Source organism: Oncorhynchus kisutch, linkage group LG14 (assembly GCF_002021735.2).
Source record: "Oncorhynchus kisutch isolate 150728-3 linkage group LG14, Okis_V2, whole genome shotgun sequence".
Taxonomy (NCBI): domain Eukaryota; kingdom Metazoa; phylum Chordata; class Actinopteri; order Salmoniformes; family Salmonidae; genus Oncorhynchus; species Oncorhynchus kisutch.
In genome coordinates this window covers 88,445,653-88,460,769 of record NC_034187.2, presented here as the reverse complement: position 1 = coordinate 88,460,769, position 15,117 = coordinate 88,445,653, and positions in this window count along the sequence as shown.

Here is a 15,117-nt window from a genome sequence, read left to right as displayed (position 1 = left end):
AGAATAATAGTGACGACATCAGAACTATGAAACAACACATATGGAATCATGTAGTAACCAAAAAAAGTTAAACAAATCAAAATAAATATATTTTTAATTCTTCAAAGTAGACACCTTTTGCCTTGATGTCAGCATTGCACACTATTGGCATTCTCTCAACCACCTTCAACTGGAATGCTTTTCCAACATTCTTGAAAGAGTTCTGAGCACTTGTTGGCTGCTTTTCCTTCACCTTGTGGTCCAACTCATCCCAAACCATCTCAATTGGGTTGAGGTCGGGTGATTGTGGAGGTCAGGACATCTGATGCAGCACTCCACCACTCTCCTTCTTGGTCAAATAGCCCTTACAGAACCTGGAGGTGTGTTGGGTCATTGTCGTGTTGAAAAACAAATGATAGTCACACTAAGCCCAAAACAGATGGGATCGCGTATCGCTGCAGAATGCTGTGGTAGCCATGCTGGTTAAGTGTTCCTTGTATTCTAAATCAATCACAGACCGTGTCACCAGCAAAGCACCCCCACGCCATCACACCTCCTCCTCCATGCTTCACGGTGGGAACCACATATATGGAACCACAAATCTCACATTTGGACTCATCAGATCAAAGGACAGATTTCCACCGGTCTAATGTCCATTGCTTGTGTTTCTTGGCCAAAGCAAGTCTCTCCTTCTTATTGGTGTCCTTTAGTAGTGGTTTCTTTGCAGCAATTCGACCATGAAGGCCTGATTCATGCAGTCTCCTCAGAACAGTCGATGTTGAGATGTGTCTGTTACTTGAACTCTGTAAAGCATTTATTTGGGCTGCAATTTCTGGGGCTGGTAACTCTAATGAACTTATCCTCTGCAGCAGAGTAACTCTGGGTCTTCCTTTCTGTGGCGGTCCTCATGAGAGACAGTTTCATCAAGGTGCTTGATGGTTTTTGCGACCTCAGTTGAATTTATTTTTTTAAGTTATTGAAATTTTCCACATTGAATGACCTTCATGTCTTAAAGTTATGACGTTTCTCTTTGCTTATTTGAGCTGTTGTTTACCAAATAGCGCAATCTTCTGTATACCACCCCTTGTCACAACACAACGGACTGGCTCAGACACACTAAGATGGAAAGAAACACCTTTACTTAACTTTTGACAAGGCTGTTAATTGAAATGCATTCCAGGCACCTCATGAAGCTGGTTGAGAGAATGCCAAGAGTGTGTAAAGGTGTCATCAAGGCAAAGGGTGGCTACTTCGTGTAATGAATACTCTGGGAGAAAACGGTGTAGATTCATGCGCAGAGCACAGCAGGGGTTTATATCGCCTTCTCAGAAGGCAGGAATCGTGGTCACATGCAGACAGTGGTTATACACAGGTAGGCAAACAGGCAGGTGAATCAAAACTAAGACTGAAGGCTATAACTGGTTCTCACAAAACGAGCTAGGAAAAGTCTTAGTAGAGTCAAATCAAACAATACCTCACAAAGACACAAACAGAATGAACTGAACTAAATAAGGAGCTGATGAGACCAGGTGAGTAACTAACAATGAAATCAGTGAACAGTGAAATCAATGAAAGACAGGGCTACGTTCCAGAACACAAAGAAACAGGGCTACGTTTCAGAACAAAAAGAATCAGGGCTACGTTCCAGAACACAAAGAAACAGGGCTACGTTCCAGAACACAAAGAAACAGGGCTACGTTCCAGAACACAAAGAAACAGGGCTACGTTCCAGAACACAAAGAAACAGAGCTACGTTCCAGAACACAAAGAAACAGGGCTACGTTCCAGAACACAAAGAAACAGGGCTACGTTCCAGAACACAAAGAAACAGGGCTACGTTCCAGAACACAAAGAAACAGGGCTACGTTCCAGAACACAAAGAAACAGGGCTACGTTCCAGAACACAAAGAAACAGGGCTACGTTCCAGAACACAAAGAGACAGGGCTACGTTCCAGAACACAAAGAAACAGGGCTACGTTCCAGAACACAAAGAAACAGGGCTACGTTCCAGAACACAAGGTTTACTAAGAAAATAAATACAGAACTTTACACTTTGAAGAATCTCAAATTAAAAATACATTTGGATTTGTTTAACACTTTTTTGGTTACTACATGATTCCATATGTGTTATTTCGTGGTTTCGATGTCTTAACTACTTTTCTACAATGTAGAAAATAACACAAGTAAAGGAAATATATTTGGGATGGATCCACACTGTGGGTCTCTAGACGCTTCTAACTAAGGTTAGTTAGGACGTCTGTCTGTCTGTCTGTCTGTCTGTCTGTCTGTCTGTCTGTCTGTCTGTCTGTCTGTCTGTCTGTCTGTCTGTCTGTCTGTCTGTCTGTCTGTCTGTCTGTCTGTCTGTCCGTCCGTCCGTCCGTCCGTCCGTCCGTCCGTCCGTCCGTCTGTCTGTCTGCATCAGTTCTACCTCAGTTCTACCTCAGCTCTTCTCTCCTACACCTCTGCTGCTGTGTGTGTCTGTGTGTGTCTGTGTCTGTATCTGTCTGTATCTGTGTGTGTGTGCGTGTGCACGCGTGTGCACGCGTGTATGTGTGTGTGTGTGTCACACGGCTTGCTCTCCCCCTCTCCCCCTCCTGTCCCTTAGGAAATACAGGAAATAACATTAGATCAATGTAGACCCTCTAATCAGACAGTGTTAGTTACAGACAGTCCCTCTAAACAGACAGACATTGTCAGTCTCTCCCTTGGGACTGTATATAACTGACACTGTCTGATTAGAGGGACTGTATATAACTGACACTGTCTGATTAGAGGGACTGTCTGTAACTGACTCTGTCTGATTAGAGGGAATGTCTGTAACTGACACTGTCTGATTAGAGGGACTGTCTGTAACTGACTCTGTCTGATTAGAGGGACTGTCTGTAACTGACTCTGTCTGATTAGAGGGACTGTCTGTAACTGACTCTGTCTGATTAGAGGGACTGTCTGTAACTGACTCTGTCTGATTAGAGGGACTGTCTGTAACTGACACTGTCTGATTAGAGGGACTGTCTGTAACTGACTCTGTCTGATTAGAGGGACTGTCTGTAACTGACTCTGTCTGATTAGAGGAACTGTCTGTCTGATTAGAGGAACTGTCTGTCTGATTAGAGGGACTGTCTGTCTGATTAGAGGGACTGTCTGTAACTGACTCTGTCTGATTATTTTATTTATTTATTTTATTTTACCTTTATTTAACCAGGTAGGCAAGTTGAGAACAAGTTCTCATTTACAATTGCGACCTGGCCAAGATAAAGCAAAGCAGTTCGACAGATACAACGACACAGAGTTACACATGGAGTAAAAACAAACATACAGTCAATAATGCAGTATAAACAAGTCTATATACAATGTGAGCAAATAAGGTGAGATAAGGGAGGTAAAGGCAAAAAAGGCGATGATGGCAAAGTAAATACAATATAGCAAGTAAAATACTGGAATGGTAGTTTTGCAATGGAAGAATGTGCAAAGTAGAAATAAAAATAATGGGGTGCAAAGGAGCAAAATAAATAGATAAATTAAAATTAAATACAGTTGGGAAAGAGGTAGTTGTTTGGGCTAAATTATAGGTGGTCTATGTACAGGTGCAGTAATCTGTGAGCTGCTCTGACAGTTGGTGCTTAAAGTTCGTGAGGGAGATAAGTGTTTCCAGTTTCAGAGATTTTTGTAGTTCGTTCCAGTCATTGGCAGCAGAGAACTGGAAGGAGAGGCGGCCAAAGAAAGAATTGGTTTTGGGGGTGACTAGAGAGATATACCTGCTGGAGCGTGTGCTACAGGTGGGAGATGCTATGGTGACCAGCGAGCTGAGATAAGGGGGGACTTTACCTAGCAGGGTCTTGTAGATGACATGGAGCCAGTGGGTTTGGCGACGAGTATGAAGCGAGGGCCAGCCAACGAGAGCGTACAGGTCGCAATGGTGGGTAGTATATGGGGCTTTGGTGATAAAACGGATTGCACTGTGATAGACTGCATCCAATTTGTTGAGTAGGGTATTGGAGGCTATTTTGTAAATGACATCGCCAAAGTCGAGGATTGGTAGGATGGTCAGTTTTACAAGGGTATGTTTGGCAGCATGAGTGAAGGATGCTTTGTTGCGAAATAGGAAGCCAATTCTAGATTTAACTTTGGATTGGAGATGTTTGATATGGGTCTGGAAGGAGAGTTTACAGTCTAACCAGACACCTAAGTATTTGTAGTTGTCCACGTATTCTAAGTCAGAGCCGTCCAGAGTAGTGATGTTGGACAGGCGGGTAGGTGCAGGTAGCGATCGGTTGAAGAGCATGCATTTAGTTTTACTTGTATTTAAGAGCAATTGGAGGCCACGGAAGGAGAGTTGTATTGCATTGAAGCTTGCCTGGAGGGTTGTTAACACAGTGTCCAAAGAAGGGCCGGAAGTATACAGAATGGTGTCGTCTGCGTAGAGGTGGATCAGGGACTCACCAGCAGCAAGAGCGACCTCATTGATGTATACAGAGAAGAGAGTCGGTCCAAGAATTGAACCCTGTGGCACCCCCATAGAGGCTGCCAGAGGTCCGGACAGCAGACCCTCCGATTTGACACACTGAACTCTATCAGAGAAGTAGTTGGTGAACCAGGCGAGGCAATCATTTGAGAAACCAAGAGTGTCGAGTCTGCCGATGAGGATATGGTGATTGACAGAGTCGAAAGCCTTGGCCAGGTCTGTAACTGACACTAGCTGATTATAGGGACTGTCTGTAACTGACTCTGTCTGATTAGACGGACTGTCTGTAACTGACTCTGTCTGATTAGAGGGACTGTCTGTAACTGAGTCTGTCTGATTAGAGGGACTGTCTGTAACTGACTCTGTCTGATTAGAGGGACTGTCTGTAACTGACTCTGTCTGATTAGAGGGACTGTCTGTAACTGACTCTGTCTGATTAGAGGAACTGTCTGTAACTGACTCTGTCTGATTAGAGGGACTGTCTGTCTGATTAGAAGGACTGTCTGTAATTGACTCTGTCTGATTAGAGGGACTGTCTGTAACTGACTCTGTCTGATTAGAGGGACTGTCTGTAACTGACTCTGTCTGATTAGAGGGACTGTCTGTCTGATTAGAGGGACTGTCTGTAACTGACACTAGCTGATTATAGGGACTGTCTGTAACTGACTCTGTCTGATTAGAGGAACTGTCTGTAACTGACTCTGTCTGATTAGAGGGACTGTCTGTAACTGACACTGTCTGATTAGAGGGACTGTCTGTAACTGACTCTGTCGGATTAGAGGGACTGTCTGTAACTGACTCTGTCTGATTAGAGGGACTGTCTGTAACTGACTCTGTCTGATTAGAGGGACTGTCTGTAACTGACTCTGTCTGATTAGAGGGACTGTCTGTAACTGACTCTGTCTGATTAGAGGGACTGTCTGTAACTGACTCTGTCTGATTAGAGGGACTGTCTGTAACTGACTCTGTCTGATTAGAGGGACTGTCTGTAACTGACACTGTCTGATTAGAGGGACTGTCTGTAACTGACTCTGTCTTATTAGAGGGACTGTCTGTAACTGACTCTGTCTGATTAGAGGGACTGTCTGTAACTGACTCTGTCTGATTAGAGGAACTGTCTGTAACTGACTCTGTCTGATTAGAGGGACTGTCTGTAACTGACACTGTCTGATTAGAGGGACTGTCTGTAACTGACTCTGTCTGATTAGAGGGACTGTCTGTAACTGACTCTGTCTGATTAGAGGGACTGTCTGTAACTGACTGTCTGATTAGAGGGACTGTCTGTAACTGACTCTGTCTGATTAGAGGGACTGTCTGTAACTGACTCTGTCTGATTAGAGGGACTGTCTGTAACTGACTCTGTCTGATTAGAGGGACTGTCTGTAACTGACTCTGTCTGATTAGAGGGACTGTCTGTAACTGACTCTGTCTGATTAGAGGGACTGTCTGTAACTGACTCTGTCTGATTAGAGGGACTGTCTGTAACTGACTCTGTCTGATTAGAGGGACTGTCTGTAACTGACTCTGTCTGATTAGAGGGACTGTCTGTAACTGACTCTGTCTGATTAGAGGGACTGTCTGTAACTGACTCTGTCTGATTAGAGGGACTGTCTGTAACTGACTCTGTCTGATTAGAGGGACTGTCTGTAACTGACTCTGTCTGATTAGAGGGACTGTCTGTCTGATTAGAGGGACTGTCTGTAACTGACACTAGCTGATTATAGGGACTGTCTGTAACTGACTCTGTCTGATTAGAGGGACTGTCTGTAACTGACTCTGTCTGATTAGAGGGACTGTCTGTCTGATTAGAGGGACTGTCTGTAACTGACACTAGCTGATTATAGGGACTGTCTGTCTGATTAGAGGGACTGTCTGTCTGATTAGAGGGACTGTCTGTAACTGACACTAGCTGATTAGAGGGACTGTCTGTAACTGACACTAGCTGATTATAGGGACTGTCTGTCTGATTAGGGGGACTGTCTGTAACTGACACTAGCTGATTAGAGGGACTGTCTGTAACTGACACTAGCTGATTATAGGGACTGTCTGTAACTGACACTAGCTGATTATAGGGACTGTCTGTCTGATTAGAGGGACTGTCTGTAACGGACACTAGCTGATTAGAGGGACTGTCTGTAACTGACACTAGCTGATTAGAGGGACTGTCTGTAACTGACACTAGCTGATTATAGGGACTGTCTGTAACTGACACTAGCTGATTATAGGGACTGTCTGTCTGATTAGAGGGACTGTCTGTCTGATTAGAGGGACTGTCTGTAACTGACACTAGCTGATTAGAGGGACTGTCTGTCTGATTAGAGGGACTGTCTGTAACTGACACTAGCTGATTAGAGGGACTGTCTGTCTGATTAGAGGGACTGTCTGTCTGATTAGAGGGACTGTCTGTAACTGACACTAGCTGATTAGAGGGACTGTCTGTAACTGACACTAGCTGATTAGAGGGACTGTCTGTAACTGACACTAGCTGATTAGAGGGACTGTCTGTAACTGACACTAGATTACACACTGTACCTTTTGTAGTGTTGTGGTTCTGCTGTTCTTCTCTGTGTTTTAAACAGGATCTTGGTTGATCCAGCACTTAAATATTACATTAATAGTTATAATCGTCTTTACTTCACTGGAAAGCGACATTATGATTTTCTCTCCTTTTTGTGGTCCAGGAAATGTACGTTAATGCATTTCAGAGGTAGAGAGAGATAGTGTGTTGGCAGACAAGCATTACTCAAACAGCTGAGAGCATCTTGGCCTTTCACAGTACACAGTATCTATCATCTAGCCCTCAGGGAAACAGACGGTTGGACCCGGTCCAGCAGGCCTCAGGTAGACAGAGGGTTGGACTGGGTCTAGCAGGCCTCAGGTAGACAGAGGGTTGGACTGGGTCTAGCAGGCCTCAGGTAGACAGAGGGTTGGACCCGGTCCAGCAGGCCTCAGGTAGACAAAGGGTTGGACCCAGTCCAGCAGGCCTCAGGTAGACAGAGGGTTGGACCCGGTCCAGCAGGCCTCAGGGAGACAAAGGGTTGGACCCAGTCCAGCAGGCCTCAGGTAGACAGAGGGTTGGACTGGGTCTAGCAGGCCTCAGGGAGACAGAGGGTTGGACTCAGTCTAGCAGGCCTCAGGGAGACAGATGGTTGAACTGGGTCTAGCAGGCCTCAGGGAGACAGATGGATGAACTGGGTCTAGCAGGCCTCAGGTAGACAGAGGGTTGGACTCGTTCTAGCAGGCCTCAGGGAGACAGATGGTTGGACTTGGTCTAGCAGGCCTCAGGGAGACAGAGGGTTGGACTCAGTCCAGCAGTCCTCAGAGCACTGTCTAATTGAAGATGACATCAGACTACTGAAACATGGACTGGCAGGAAAGTATTTTGTATGTGTGTCAGAGAGAGACAGAGCGAGATAGAAATAGGACAGAAATATTTTGAAGATAATTCATCACAGCTCTGAAAGTAGCCACTGTCCATATGTCTTCCATATGCAGAATGGGAAAAGGGATGAAACAGCCCACAGTGCAGCCGTGGTTCCCTGAAGTGCTTTCATTAGAGACTGTTTGCGTCATTGATTCCCAGAAAGGCAATACAATTGGTCAGCCACACAGAATGCATCCCCAATGGGACCCTATTCTCTATGTAGTGTCCTACTTTTGACCAGGGCCCATAGTGCACTACATAAGGAATAGGGAGCCACAGCCTCATGGCCTTGTAGGCTCTGAGAAGATCATGGACCAACTTCCCTCATGTATCATTGAATCATGATGTAAGGAGAGAGCAGTAGAGAGCAGTAGACAGATGAAAATACTAGATAATAGAAGACAATAGCAGATAATGGTAGACAGTAGTAGACAGATGAAAATACTAGACAACAGTAGACAAAAGTAGACAGGAGTTGAGAATAGAAAACAGTAGTAGACAGTTATAGACAATAGAAAGTAGTAGACAGTAGTAGACAATAGTAGATAATAGTAGACAGTAGTAGACAATAGTAGACAGTAGTAGACAGTAGTAGATAATAGTAGACAGTAGTAGACAATAGTAGATAATAGTAGACAGTAGTAGACAGTAGTAGACAGTAGTAGACAGTACTGGAGTGGCAAGAAGAAAGCCATTTCTTAAAGATATCCATAAAAAGTGTTGTTTAAAGTTTGCCACAAGCCACCTGGGAGATACACCAAACATGTGGAAGAAGGTGCTCTGGTCAGATGAAACCAAAATTGAACTTTTTGGCAACAATGCAAAACGTTATGTTTGGCGTAAAAGCAACACAGCTCATCACCCTGAACACAACATCCCCACTGTCAAACATGGTGGTGGCAGCATCATGGTTTGGGCCTGCTTTTCTTCAGCAGGGACAGGGAAGATGGTTCAAATTGATGGGAAGATGGATGGAGCCAAATACAGGACCATTCTGGAAGAAAACCTGATGGAGTCTGCAAAAGACCTGAGACTGGGACGGAGATTTGTCTTCCAACAAGACAATGATCCAAAACATAAAGCAAAATCTGGTTCAAAAATAAACATATCCAGGTGTTAGAATGGCCAAGTCAAAGTCCAGACCTGAATCCAATCGAGAATCTTTTTTATTTTTTTATTTCACCTTTGTTTAACCAGGTAGGCTAGTTGAGAACACCTTTATTTAACCAGGTAGGCTAGTTGAGAACACCTTTATTTAACCAGGTAGGCTAGTTGAGAACAAGTTCTCATTTGCAACTGCGACCTGGCCAAGATAAAGCATAGCAGTGTGAGCATACAACAAAGAGTTACACATGGAGTAAACAATTAACAAGTCAATAACACAGTAGAAAACAAAGGGGGGGTCTATATACAATGTGTGCAAAAGGCATGAGGAGGTAGGCAAATAATTACAATTTTGCAGATTAACACTGGAGTGATGAATGATCAGATGGTCATGTACAGGTAGAGATATTGGTGTGCAAAAGAGCAGAAAAGTAAATAAATAAAAACAGTATGGGGATGAGGTAGGTGAAAAGGGTGGGCTATTTACCAATAGACTATGTACAGCTGCAGCGATCGGTTAGCTGCTCAGATAGCTGATGTTTGAAGTTGGTGAGGGATCTGTGGAAAGAACTGAAAACTGCTGTTCACAAATGCTCTCCATCCAACCTCACTGAGCTTGAGCTGTTTTGCAAGGAGGAATGGGAAAAAATGTCAGTCTCTCGTGTGCAAAACTGATAGAGACATACCCCAAGCGACTTACAGCTTGGGGTGACGCTACAAAGTATTAACTTAAGGGGGCTGAATAATTTTGCACGCCCAATTTTACTGTTTTTGATTTGTTAAAAAAGTTTGAAATATCCAATAAATGTCGTTCCACTTCATGATTGTGTCCCACTTGTTGTTGATTCTTCACAAAAAAATACAGTTTTATATCTTTATGTTTGAAGCCTGAAATGTGGCAAAAGGTTGCAAAGTTCAAGGGGGCCGAATACTTTCGCAAGGCACTGTAATAGTAGACAATAGTGGATAATAGTAGACAGTAGTAGACAGTAGTAGACAGTAGTAGACAGTAGTAGACAATAGTAGACAGTAGTAGACAGTTTTAGACAGTAGTAGACAGTAGTAGACAGTTTTAGACAGTAGTAGACAATAGTAGACAGTAGTAGACAATAGTAGACAGTAGTAGACAATAGTAGACATTAGTAGACAATAGTAGATAATAGTAGACAATAGTAGATAATAGTAGACAGTAGTAGACAATAGTAGATAATAGTAGACTGTAGTAGACAGTAGTAGACAGTTTTAGACAGTAGTAGACAGTAGTAGACAGTTTTAGACAATAGTAGACAATAGTAGATAATAGTAGACAGTAGTAGACAGTAGTAGACAATAGTAGACAGTAGTAGACAATAGTAGACAGTAGTAGACAGTTTTAGACAGTAGTAGACAGTAGTAGACAGTTTTAGACAGTAGTAGACAGTTTTAGACAATAGTAGATAATAGTAGACAGTAGTAGACAGTAGTAGACAGTTTTAGACAGTAGTAGACAGTAGTAGACAGTTTTAGACAATAGTAGACAGTAGTAGACAATTTTAGACAATAGTAGACAATAGTAGACAGTAGACAGTAGTAGACAATATTAGATAGTAACAATAGTAGACAATAGTAGACAGTAGTCCACCACACTACCAGGTGGGTGGTATAGAGGAGATGGACCCACTGATTGCCCTCTAGGTTACAGAGAGCTGGTAGTCCCATCCACCAAACTACCAGGTGGGTGGTATAGAGGATACGGACCCACTGGTTGCCCTCTAGGTTACAGAGAGCTGGTAGTCCCATCCACCAAACGACCAGGTGTGAAACAGGGAAGAGACTCAGGAGATGCTAATTTGGTATAGAGCAGACCTAACCCACTCTATTAAATTAATCAAAACAGGAATATTTTACATTTGGCTAGAAATTCAAGGGGAAAGGATCTCAACAGAGAAAAATGTCCTCCTGTGTGCTACCTATATCCCCCCACTAGAATCCCCATACTTTAATGAAGAAAGCTTCTCCATCCTGGAGGGGGAAATCAATCATTTCCAGGCCCAGGGACATGTACTAGTCTGTGGTGACCTAAATGCCAGAACAGGACAAGAACCTGACACCCTCAGCACACAGGGTGACAGCATTCCCTCCCCCATGTGTCCCCCTAGGCACATCTATGAAAACATAACCAACAATAAACGGGTCACAACTCTTACAGGTCTGTTGCACACTGGGTCTGTACATAGTCAATGGTAGGCTTCGAGGAGACTCCTATGGTAGGTACACCTACAGCTCATCTATAGGCAGTAGTACTGTAGACTACTTTATCACTGACCTCAACCCAGAGTCTCTCAGAGCGTTCACAGTCGGCCCACTGACCTCAACCCAGAGTCTCTCAGAGCGTTCACAGTCGGCCCACTGACCTCAACCCAGAGTCTCTCAGAGCGTTCACAGTCGGCCCACTGACCTCAACCCAGAGTCTCTCAGAGCGTTCACAGTCGGCCCACTGACACCCCTATCAGATCAAAGCAAAATCACAGTCTACCTGAACAGAGCAATACTCAAACGTAAGGCATCAAAGCCAAAGGAACGGAATAATATTTAGAAATGCTAAAGAAGGAAGGAAAGTATTGTGGAAACCTACGAAAAAACAATTAGGTAACAACAAATTCAATCCCTTCTAGACAATTTCCTGGTCAAAATGTTTCACTATAATAGTGAAGGTATAAAGTTGGCAGTAGAAAACCTAAACAGTATATTTGACATCTCAGCCTGCCTATCAAATCTAAACATTTCAAACAGAAAACCTATGGCAATTACCAAAATGGCTGGAATCACAACAGGTGTAGCTTTAATTTGGTATCTTACATGTGTGATTTCATGAAAGTTAGATTTTTATAGTAGTTTGGCTGCATTTTCTCTGGCTTTGGCGTGACGCTAGCGTCCCATAGAGGACATCATCCTCAGCTCTGGCATCTTCCCCAATATTTGGAACCAAGGACTGACCACCCCAATCCACAAAAGTGGAGACAAATATGACCCCAATAACTACTGTGGGATATGCATCAACGTACATTTCCTCATCAAAAACAATGGACTGAGCAAATGTCAAATTGGCTTTTATTAACTCAAAGTACCCTACGACAGACCACGTATTCAACCTGTACCTTGTTGAGGTGAGACAGGGATGCAGCTTAAGCCCCACCCTTTTCAACATTTGCAGTACCAGTCAAAAGTTTGGACACACCCACTCATTCAAGGGTTTTTCTTTATTTTTACTATTTTCTATATTGTAGAATAATAATGAAGACATTAAAACTATAAAATAACACATAAGTAACAAAAAAAAGTGTTATATATATATATATATATATATATATATATTAGATTCCTCAAAGTAGCCACCCTTTGCCTGACAGCTTGGCACACTCTTGGCATTCTCTCAACCAGCTTCAGCTGGAATGCTTTTCCAACAGTCTTGAAGGAATTCCCAGATGGGACGTATTAGAATCACAGAGGATAACACACAATACAGTCTGGGACTTATTAGAATCACGGAGGATAACACACAATACAGTCTGGGACTTATTTCCCATTGTTAAATCATGGTGGATAACACACAATACAGACTGGGACTTATTTCCATTGTTAAATCATGGTGGATAACACACAATACAGACTGGGACTTATTTCCATTGTTAAATCATGGAGGATAACACACAATACAGACTGGGACTTATTTCCATTGTTAAATCATGGAGGATAACACACAATACAGACTGGGACTTATTTCCATTGTTAAATCATGGAGGATAACACACAATACAGTCTGGGACTTATTTCCATTGTTAAATCATTGAGGATAACACACAATACAGTCTGGGACTTATTTCCATTGTTAAATCATGGTGGATAACACACAATACACTCTGGGACTTATTTCCATTGTTAAATCATGGAGGATAACACACAATACAGTCTGGGACTTATTTCCATTGTTAAATCATGGTGGATAACACACTATACAATCTGGGACTTATTTCCCATTGTTAAATCATGGAGGATAACACACAATACAGTCTGTGTGTTATCTCTTTCCTGATGAAGTCAGTCAAGTAAAGTACACATGAATCAGTGGAGTATGTTTTTCTGAAACCCGACTGAAAATCATACATTAGACCCTGTTTGTTAACATATTCATACATTTGTTCATGTAGAACTCTATCCATGATCTTTGATGTTACACAGAGGATAGATACAGGCCTATAATTCCGAGGGTCAGACTTTATCCCCTTCTTATTCAAAGGATAGATACAGGCCTATAATTCCCAGGGTCAGACTTTATCCCCTTCTTATACAGAGGATAGACACAGGCCTATAATTCCTAGGGTCAGACTTTATCCCCTTCTACAGAGGATAGATACAGGCCTATAATTCCCAGGGTCAGACTTTATCCCCTTCTTATTCAGAGGATAGATACAGGCCTATAACTCCCAGGGTCAGACTTTATCCCCTTCTACAGAGGATAGATACAGGCTTATAATTCCCAGGGTCAGACTTTATCCCTTTCTACAGAGGATAGATACAGGCCTATAATTCCCAGGGTCAGACTGTATCCCCTTCTTTTACAGAGGATAGATACAGGCCTATAATTCCCAGGGTCAGACTTTATCCCCTTCTTCTACAGAGGATAGATACAGGCCTATAATTCCTAGGGTCAGACTTTATCCCCTTCTTTTACAGAGGATAGATACAGGCCTATAATTCCAAGGGTCAGACTTTATCCCCTTCTTATACAGAGGTATAACTTTAGCTTGTTTCATGTCCCTGGGAAAGGTACCTTGTTCAAGAGAGAGATTAACGATATGGGTTATACAAGGGCCAATTTGCTCAGCAGAATCTATAAGAAACCTTGCAGGAATAGTATCCAGGCCTGTGGCTTTGGAGCATTTAAACTGAAATGCATTCCAGGTGTCAACCTCATGAAGCTGGTTGAGAGAATGCCAAGGGTATGCAAAGGGTGGCTACATTAAAGAATCTGAAATATAAAATATATTTTGATTTGTTTAACGCTTTTTTGGTTACTTCGTGATTCCATGTGTTATTTCATAGTGTTGATGTCTTCACTATTATCACTATTATTACTTCACTACTATTATTCTACAATGTAGAAAATACTACAAATAAAGAAACATCCTTGATGAGTAGTAGGTGTGTCCAAACTGTTGACTGGTGCTGTAATATCAACGAATTGAAATGCAGCTTAAGCCTAAACCCCACCCTCTTCAACATATTTATGAACAAATTGTCGAGGGCACAAGAACAGTCTGCAGCACCCGGCCTCACCCTACTTGAATCTGAAGTCAAATGTCTACTGTTTGCTAATGATCTGGTGCTTCTGTCCCCAACGAAGGAGGGACTACAGCAGCACCTAGATCTTCCATACAGATTCTGTCAGACCTGGGCCCTGACGGTAAATCTCAGTAAGACTAAAACAATGGTCTTCCAAAAAAGGTCCAGTTGCCAGGACCACAAATATCAATTTAATTTAGAATCCGTTGCCCTAGAGCACACAAACAACTATACATACCTCAGCCTAAACATCAACACCACAGGTAACTGCCACAAAGCTGTGAACGATCTGAGAGACAAGGCAAGAAGGGTCTTCAATGCCATCAAAAGAACAATCAAATTCGACATATCAATTAGGATCTGGCAAAAAATACGTGAATCGGTTAAAGAACCTATTGCCCTTCATGGTTGTACGGTCTGGGGTCTGCTCACCATCCAAGAATTCACAAAATGGGACAAACAACAAATTGAGACTCTGCATGCAGAATTCTGCAAAAATATCCTCTGTGTACAACGTAAAACACCAAATAATGCACGCAGACCAGAATTAGGCCGATACCCGCTAATTATCAAAATCCAGAAAAGAGAATTTCAATTCTACAACCAACTAAGAGGAAACGATTCACAAACCTTCCATAACAAAGCCATCACCTACAGAGATATGAACCTGGAGAAGAGTCCCTTATGCTAGCTGGTCCTGGGGCTCTGTTCACAAACACAAACACAAACAGACCCCACAGAGCCCCAGGACAGCATCACAATTAGACCCAACCAAATAATGAGAAAACAAAAATATAATTACTTGACACATTGGAAATAATTAAC